Source organism: Giraffa tippelskirchi, chromosome 2, assembly GCF_054371585.1.
Source record: "Giraffa tippelskirchi isolate mGirTip1 chromosome 2, T2T-mGirTip1v1.2.pri, whole genome shotgun sequence".
Taxonomy (NCBI): Eukaryota; Metazoa; Chordata; class Mammalia; order Artiodactyla; family Giraffidae; genus Giraffa; species Giraffa tippelskirchi.
The window spans coordinates 236080661-236090658 of NC_137276.1; the positions used below are offsets into that span (position 1 = coordinate 236080661).

General features: G+C 42.5%; 1 long non-coding RNA gene across 1 annotated transcript; it reads left to right on the forward strand.

Moving 5' to 3' along the window:
* Positions 1-2323: 2323 nt before the first annotated feature.
* LOC145539867 (uncharacterized) lies at positions 2324-9425 on the forward strand. Its single transcript, XR_014078015.1, has 2 exons — positions 2324-5778; positions 8129-9425. It is a non-coding gene; the product is annotated as an uncharacterized LOC145539867 (long non-coding RNA).
* Positions 9426-9998: the final 573 nt, after the last annotated feature.

The following is a 9998-nucleotide window of genomic DNA, read 5'->3' on the forward strand; positions in this document are numbered from 1 at the left end:
AAGGATACACACTGAGCTCTTCAAGTGGTTCCCCTAAAATTCCATCCCCTGCCCCTCACAGCCTCAGTTTGAGGGCTGAGTGGATTCATAACATATGCAACACTCTCTCCAAAATATTGTTTCTTAGTCTGATTTTTTCCCCTTATCTTCTCCAGACTTTTCCTGACATAAAGGTGGTTGATCAACTAAGAATCGCAAATATGGTTATAAAACACTTCCTTTCCCCATCCTCTGTGTATGTCTCACACTTTGATTTGGAAGTTGACCTCTATTGTCTTGGAACCTCATGAAAAATAGTTACAAGTGAATAAAATTTGTACACATATACAAAGGACTGCAGCCTTATGAATGCTCTGATCCTCTAATATCTGATTGTTGGTATAGAATTATTTGATTGTAATTGTCTTTGTGGTCTATTTGCAATGACTATAAAGATGGAGAGTTCCTGATGGTCAAAGAAGAGTCAAAAAGATGGCAAAACTTTAAACTAAAGATCATTCTCTGTTAGGAAATAATTGATGGGCAAATAGATGCTGAACTAGGGATGTGTAAGTGGCTCTTCTAATCTCAAATCTGTTTAGTTCTTTGTTGGTAATTAAAAATATAATCATTCCCTCATGGAAAGCTGTTTTCACAAACTTGCTATAACTCTTTTTGTATTTGGGGGCCTCAAAAGAGAAAAAAAAGATCCTACTGATGAAGAGAGAATGGGGAAATAAATGAAGTAATTATGAGCTAGAGTAACAAATACCACTTAGGCATATACCAATTATTTCTGCAAAATCCACAATTTATGGCAAGAAATCTCAGTGTTTACATATTGATCAACTTTTATTCATACCAGAAGAGAATACATTGTAATAAAGATTTCTCACTGATTTGGAGAAAAGTGTATTCCACTAAAGTGTTAGATTACTGCCTCGTCTCATCGTCCCTTATTTTTACCACCACAACAAAAACAGCTTTATGGGAAGAAAATATTGTGCTATATAAATCTCTTCATGAATGAACGAGCCTAAAAAGGAGAGAATCGTCCAGGTCCTCTTTACTATCTGGCTGTTCATGGTAAAGTGTTGTCTGAAATGAAAGCTGACTTGGGTAACTCTTGCATCAAAGCTGCTGACAAAGATTTATATGGTTTCACCACAATGAGTCTACCTCACTTTGAATGATGACAGTGACTACAATAATGCCATACCTGCCCTAGAGGAAGTATTTTTTTTAATATTAGCCATGTTTTACAGAAGGCAATTTTTGATTCATGGAAAGTAAATTTAGAGATCATTTCACATACCCCTTACCATGAGAAAGCGGAAGCCAGAGAGATTAAAGAGATGCATTGGGTTAATGGCAAAGGACCATCTAGAGTTCAAGTCCTGCAGTTCCAGATCTAGCATCCTTCCCATGGCACGATACTGTGAAACATAATACCCATCAGTTCTCTCTATCAGCCTAAAGAGGCACCACAGCATTGCTGTCTGAAATAGACACGTGCTGGGTAATTTATGGGGGAATGTTCAAGTTATAAGTGAAACATGGGACTTTTTTCATTTCCAAAATCAGAAAGGAGGTCAGTTTTCACTTGATATTTGACCAAGAATCTTTCTCTTGTAGTTATAATCTCACCCAGATTGTGGTAATGATGCACCAAACCAATGATGCTTATAAATGAACCCTTGTTCTTTGTAGTTATCCACTAGTATCTTTGTGAGCTGGTGCCCAAGAATGTCTGTATAGACATCTGGGAGCCTATCTGACAGGGAAATCATTAATCTAATGGACACTGTAACTAAAAGAACAATCTTCTATCTTCCCATCCTGATTTCCAACTCAAGATAAAAGGAAAATGTGTCTTTATTCTTATCATTTTCCACTTAGGATCGTAGTGGTTACATTAGCTAAAAATAGAATTTTTTATCTTGTAAAGATTTCACCTCAACTGTTTGCATGTGACTACAAAGGGCTAGCTGTTCAAGCTGGTTTTAGAAAAGGCACAGGAACCAGAGATTAATTTGTCAACATCCGTTGGATTATCAAAAAAGCAAGAGAATTCCAGAAAAACATCTATCTCTGCTTTATAGAGTATGCCAAAGACTTTGATTGTGTGGATCACCACAAACTGTGGAAAATTCTGAAAGAGATAGGAATACCAGACCACCTGAGCTGCCTCCTGAGAAACCTGTATGCAGGGCAGGAAGCAACAGCTAGAACTGGACATGGAACAACAAACTGGTTCCAAATCGGGAAAGGAGTATGTCAAGGCTGTATATTGTCGCCCTGCTTATTTAACTTATATGCAGAGTACATCATGAGAAATGTTGGGCTGGATGAAGCACAAGCTGGAATCAAGATTGCCAGGAGAAATATCAATAACCTCAGATATGCAGATGACACCACCCTTATGGCAGAAAGTGAGGAAGAACTAAAAAGCCTCTTGATGAAAGTGAAAGATAAGAGTGAAAAAGTTGGCTTAAAACTCAACATTCTGAAAACTAAGATCATGGCATCTGGTTCCATCACTTCATGGCAAATTGATGGGGAAACAGTGGAAACAGTGGCTGACTTTATTTTGGGGGGCTCCAAAATCACTGCAGATGGTGATTGCAGTCATGAAATTAAAAGATGCTTACTCCTTGGAAGAAAAGTTATGACCAAGCTAGACAGCATATTAAAAAGCAGAGGCATTACTTTGTCAACAAACGTCCACCTAGTCAAGGCTATGGTTTTTTCCAGTAGTCATGTATGGATGTGAGAGTTGGACTATAAAGAAAGCTGAGTGCTGAAGAATTGATGCTTTTGAACTGTGGTGTTGGAGAAGACTCTTGAGAGTCCCTTGGACTGCAAAGAGATCAAACCAGTCCATTTCAAAGGAGATCAGTCCTGAATATTCATTGGAAGGACTGATGTTGAAGCTGAAACTCCAATACTTTGGCCACCTCATGCGAAAAACTGACTCATTGAAAAGACCCTGATGCTGGGAAAGATTGAAGGCGGGAGGAGAAGGGGATGACAGAGGATGAGATGGTTGGATGGCATCACCGACTCGATGGACATGAGTTTGGGTAAACTCCGGGAGTTGCTGATGGACAGGGAGGCCTGGCGTGCTGCAGTCCATGGGGTCACAAAGAGTCGGACACAACTGAGCAACTGAAGTGAACTGAACAAAAGGTTAAATAACTTTGTTGCTTGAAGAGACCCTTGTACACAAGTAACCCTGTAGCTATGATCTGGAAGCTAGAGAAAAAATAAAGAAAACTTGATGATGCCTCACACCACAAAGTGAAGCAACGTTTTTTCTGGGGCAAGAAGAAGATCGCATGGCATACGTGGGTTTTTCCCTGTTTGTAATATGTGTGAGCTTCACGGTTTCTGAGAATTGCAGCTTTTATCTTGGATGGTATCTGTGTTGGGTGAGGGAGATCACCCTCCTGCATGATACGAAAGATGGAGAGACACTGCCATGCACGTGGAGGAAGAGACCTTGAGTGGGGCAGGCTGGGTGCCCCAGTGCATGCTGGGATGGCCGATGAATCAAATAATTAGGACTCTGGGCAATACAGTCTGTGTATTATAATATCTGTCTCCCCCTTTTCTTACGAGGAGGAGGGTGCACATTACCTACTCATGATAGAACTGAGCCTTGAGGAAAAGAAGGAAATATCCCAGAATGGAGGCGAAGGGTTGTAACAGGAAGATATTAGAAGGGTGTTCTCTCTTTGAGGAGCTCCTCTCAGGTAAACCCCATGAAGAGCTTAAGCTCCTTTTCTTTATCGTGAGACCAGGGGCGATTTCACCCCCTGAGGGGCTATTTGACGATGTGTGGATACCTTTTTGTTGTCCCAACTTAGGGCCAGGTGCTGCTGGCGTCTACTGGGCAGAGCCCAGGGGTGCGGGTCAGCACACCCCGGTGCTCAGGGCTGTGCTTTGCAGCAGAGGATTATCCAGCCCCGCCGTGTCCGCAGGATGAGAAACCCTGCTTTACATTCAGAATAACCACAGCATGCATCCTAAGGTAAATGGTTTTCCCTATGTGTTCACTCCCAGCCCATATGTAAAGTGAGTTCTGCACGTGTTGCCTCGCACTTGGAGTGCAAGGGGAGCAACTCAGGGGTGGGCAGCACATGGACAGGTGGTCTTCCTCACACTGCCCGCCTCGAGGCTGGTAGAAACGTCGCACCTGGAGGGGAAACGGCTCTGGCTCCAGAAAGTAACCAGCTGTGGAGAGCTGTGCCCTTGGTTTCCGTGTGGTTTCAGAGACCCAGTGCCTCTTTTCTCTCCTCTGAAGTCTAAAAACTACACAGGTTCCATTATGTTCTTCTTCTCAGGGGAAGGCCTTGACAAGAGACCGGAAGCTGAAGAGACGGCAGGAAGGTGTTCCTTCCGGTCTTCGGGGCCTGCTCCTCCCAGTCTTCGGGGCCTGCTCCTCCCCGCAGCAGAGGAGGACAGCTACTGCTCCAACTTCCAGGCTTTCCAAACACCTCTAGATTCTGCCTGTGGCGCTTCTTTATAAAGGGGTTCCGTCATCGGCCCGTGACCACATCTCCTGTGGTAAGAGCACCGGCTGAATCCCTGTCCTCTGAAACCTAACTACCAACCACGTGACTCTCCCTCACTTCCGAACACCAGTTCGGGGTTCTTCCTCTCCGCTCCTAGGTCCTGGTGAGCACAAATCTCCCCTTTGGTTTCCTCAGCCCTGAGGGTTGTAGCTGCTTCCTCTAGTTAAGATGATTTTCAAGCCTTCTTTTTGCTCGTTTAGTTTTCAGCACCTGTGTAACCAGTTGCTTGTATTAAATACCCTCCATCTGAATGTCCTGCGTGGCATCTGTTTTCCTGAAAGAACCCTGACCGTAACCCCTCAGGATTGCTGAGAGGAAGGGGCAGAGGTTGCCAGAGGAGGACAGAAGCCTCCAAGCAGTTTGTTTGGGAGGCCATCCTGGAGTGACGGCCACCACCTCTTTTCCTCCAGACACGCCTGGTAACGCTTGCATGTGGGAAGGCTAACACGTCGGTAGCATTGACGAAACTCACAGATATTTGCTGCTCATCTCTGTGGTGCAGAAGATGAGCTCTGAAGCGAGACATCCTTCCTTTCACATGGGAAGGCGACTACCTTCACACTGAGATAATGTAAGGACACAGCAGTCCTTGGTGAAGAAGCTTCCTAACAACAGTGAAAGAAATAGAGAGAATTCAGATTCTCATGAGAAGGTACAGGGTGAAGACCACCCTGTCCTGCGGTCACTGTACTGAGAGCTGCCACAGACGTGCCCCTCGGGGCTGAGAGCTGGAAGTTATTCAGTCCTGCCCAGGAACAACAAGCAGATCTGCATGGACCAGAGCAGTCAAGTCACAAAGGATCCTAGACAAGAAAGACCATCAGATGTTAGTAACTGTATGACACACCCTCATTTCAGAGATGTTAAAACGTGAGCACATGCTTGTCACAGAAATGATTAAATATGGAAATCCAGAACCCAGAGAAAGAAATGGTAACCAAGACGGCTAATACAAATAGAGTATAAATAAGAAGGCAAATACATAACGATAAGAACTAATACCTTGAAAATGGAGAGAACTCTCCAGTTCAAAATTAGACTATGGAGAAATCTCAATCCCATGGCGAGTTCTTTATAGAAGCCTCCCGATTCGATCAGATGTAAATACTTCATTGGCATGAGATAAACGCCTGTTTGGACAGCACTCAGTTATGAGTTGTGTTTGGCCCACACTCGTACTTATGGATAGAAACAAATTGGAAAAACAACTATTTATACCCTGGTAAGTGCCCTTATTACAGTACTTTGGTTTCCAGTGATACCATATATTCTTATATTCTGTCTTATGCTTAGTATGAGTGCCAACAATTTTGAGAAAGAAGTCATCCCTTTTATGAGTTGGTAGTTGAGTCCTACATGATAGCAGGGCTTCTCCTCTCTGCCTGCAGTAGTTACCTGTAACATTTCTTGGACACAGGCATCGCACATGGTGAGTTATTCACAGGGGCACTGGGCAGAAAAAAAAGCTAGGACGTGGCTCTAGATGTGCACAACCAGGCAGGGTAGCTGGGGCACCTGGCCCAGCTGCAGTGATGAACCCTGGAGAGTCAGGCGGATTGTTGAAAGCTAGTGTCCTGGTCTTCAAAGAGCTTACAGCCTCAGATGGAAGACCAAGAAGTGAACAAACCCAAAATAAAGCCACACGCTGAATGCCAGCATAGAGATGTGTGCACCAGGTTCTGTGGGAGCATAAAAAAGTGAAATAGTAAATGTTTCTGTGAAGCAAGGTCAAAATTCAAATTGATGTGGTATTTGGGTTGGGTTCTGATGAATGAGAGTTTCCCTAAAACACAAGGTTGCAAGGGAAGGAGGGTAATTTCTAGGAATAAAGAATAGTATGGTGAAATCCCTCTCCTGGGCATTTATTTAGAGAAAACTCTGATTTGAAAAGACACACACACCCCAATTTTGATAGTACCAACGCTTACAATAGCCAAGACAAGGAGGTGTCCATCAACAGATGAATGCATAAGGAAAATGTGGTGCACACATACAATGGAGTATTACTCAGCCATTAAAAAGAATGAAATGATGCCATTTGCAGCAACGTGGATGGAACTGGAAATTATCATACTAAGTGAAGTAAGTCAGATGTGTGCATGCTCAGTCGCTGAGTCATGTCTGACTCTTTGTGACCCTATGAACTATAACCCACCATAGTGGCTGTCTGTTTCCTGACACGGGATCAAACCCGTGTCTCCTGTGTCTCCTGCATTGGCAGGTGGATTCTTTACCACTGAGCCACCTGGGAGGCCCTAGTGACTCATATAGAGAAAGACAAGTATCATATGATACTATTTTATATGTGGAATCTAAAATATGACACAAATGAACTTATACAAAACAGAAACAGGCTCACAAACATAAAAATAAAACAGGTTATGGTTGTCAAAGAGGGAGTAGGTGAGTGATTCATTAGGAATTTGGGATTAACAGATGCATGTTACTATATATAAAATAGATATCCAACAAGGGCTTACTGTATAGCACACGGAGCTAGATTCAACAGAGAGAGGCTTAGGATGGAAGGCTGGGTCATTTTGTCCAACCATTTGGGCAAAAAGAAAAAGAGAAAAATAGAAATTAGTTGGAAAAATAAAGGTCAAGGAGGCAGGAGGAGGTCAGAAGATACTGGAATCAAGGAAAGAAAATGGAAAAATTTTATGAAGGAAGCCATTAATATTGCTGTGTGTTGTCATTCAGTCACTCGGCCGTGTCCAACTCTTTGCGACCCCATGGGCTACAGCACACCAGGCTTCCCTGTCCTTCTACACAGCTATGTGTATCAGTAGTCAAAGTGGAAGAACCAGAGAGTGTTCTCACAATTGGGAGGCCACAGTCATCTTAGGTGGAGTGTTTTAGTGGAGTTGTTAAGGGTGAAAATTGGATGGATTAAGGAACAAACAGGAAATGGAAAATGTTAGTGCAAACTAGTTTGCCATAACAATGGAAGAAGTTTGACAGCAAAGAAAAGTAAAGAGTGGTGGTTGGAGGTAAGTGCGATGTTGAGGTGGCAGAGATGTGACCGTGCTTATATGCTGAGATGACAGAACAAGTAGGGAGGGGGGTTCGTGGAAGGAGAAGAAAAGGACATGAATCTTGAGCGCACAGGGAGGCAGCTGCTCTGGATGAAAGTTGTCTTTTATTCTGAGATGGGAGGGAAGAATTAGTTTGATATAAATATGGATTCATCTAGCAGACTGTCGGTTCATCGTGAAAAGGTATGACCAGACAGCAGGCAATCCAAATGGCTGATAACACTCATGGTTAAGATGGGAAGTCTAAAAAAAAAAAAAAAAAGATGGGAAGTCTATCTGTTTTGGTGGGGGTGGGAGGGAATCTCTAGCTAAGAGGCTTTTGAAATATTGCTTAAAAACATGGGCTTTAGAGGATGACAAGGATGGTGAGTAGTAATTCTGACACTCCCTAGCTGAGTGACCTGAAGTTGTTTAAACCCTTTTCTAGGCTTTAAGTCCTTCATTTGTAAATTGGGAATTATTATAGTATCTATGTTATACCATTTTGTGAAGATTTAATGAAATCATACATGTAAAGTGTCTGCTGTCTCATAGGTACTCACGTCTACCTGGGCTAAAAAAAAATGTGAGGACCAAAGTAGACATTCAGGTATGTGTACAGACCAGGCCAACTTGGAAACAGTACAGAGAATCACTGGAATTCAGCCATCATCCTAGAGGCTGGCTGGGGTTAACAGCGAAGCACTTCCAAGAGCGAGTGGGAGCCCGTGGATGGTGGCCGGCCCTGCAGATAGCAGATCTGTGCTGGCGCCCACATGCAAGCCCTACTGAGAGCCTGTGGCGGCCTCTGAGATGCATCCTGTTGTGTGATATCCCCACGTACTTCCTGGCAAAGGTGGCAGCACAAGCACAGGAGCCCGTCAAATCCCAGCTGAAGTGTCCAAGGGAACACGAGAACCGGAAACTCCTTCACCGCTGCCGGGAGCTAGAGGGAACCCTTTCCATCGGTGGAAACGTCCTCAGGTTTTGCCAATGGGACCCTATCTAGGAAAGACACTAGGGCTCCCTTACTGAGAGAGGAAAAAGGCAAAGGAGATCTTGAAGGTATCGTAATAATCCCTTGATACATAGGATCCGTGGTAGGAAGGCATGACAGTCTCGGGATTAGCAGGGAACGTCTCCCTCGCAGGTCTTACGAACCCGAGGGCAGTCACTGCTTGGGGCCAGGGCCTCGTGAGCGCATCGTCCGGCCAGTAGTTGGGCTGTACAGTGGGGGTTCTCCACAAGCTCACAAGGTTCTTGTCAGTCGACTTTGTGGTCACACAGAGAACGACATCAGGTCATTCCAGATCTGGCTCCTGGCACAGTGACTTTGCCATACACAGAGAAAGCTGTGACCTCAGCTCGTAAAATGTCAGAATAAATCTCCCGCCAAGATGTTTAATCACTGAATGGGTAAAATGTCATATAGCATGGATCTAAAAGAGGATTAGGAAAAAATCCAAGCAAACTAGGATGGGATCGAAGAAAAATCTATTCACTGTTTTGCTGAGAAACACTAGGCCAGATAAAATAGCGTTCAAAGATGAATAAACAGGCAAAATAAAACCTCATTATGAGGCATATGAAGAACTTTGTGACTTTAAGAAATGAAAATATAGCACTCAAGAGGCAGAGGAAGAGCATGCTTTTGAAAAAGATTTACTACAGGAAATGGGAATAAATTTTAAGCAGCATATGCTTCGTGCTCTAAATAACATTCAAAGACCCCATGAAGCAGGAGATGAAAAATGAGAGAAGAAAATATATTGAGGTAAGAAAGAAGCTGATTAAGGAACTAAATATAGAGTAAGATGAAAGAAGGAAAAATGCTATAAAACTGAGTATGAAATATCAAAATGGAAAATGCATTAGAAGCAATAAAGTGATTAATTGGCAACGTTTATAATGAAATCAGTAACATAGAGGACAGATTTGAAGCCCTCTTCTAGAATTACAAGAAAATGAAAATTATATAAAAATACAATGAAAAGAGATGACAGATGCAGAGGGCAGAAAGTGAAACCCAACATGTAGAAAACCAGTGCTGCCAAAGACACCTGAGCAAGTAGGAAAAACAGCAATGTTATATATGTGTGTGTATATATATATATAAAGTTATAGAAAATAATTAAGTAAATATTTGTAATAATTTGAAAATAAGTAAGTAAATAAAAAATATACCTGAACTTAAGTAAGTAAATATTCAGATCAAGTGGGCTTGATGAATGCTAAACAAAATTAAAATAAACAGATCAGTTTCTTTGAAAGTTTGAAATTTTAGTTTTTCATAAAAAGAATTATGGAAGACAGGGGAAAAAAAAAGAAAATAATCAGGACAAGAAGTTAATAAAGCAACATCTTCAGAGGCCTAATTTACTAAAAGCTAAGAATGCTAAACCTAGACACATTATTATTATTGTTC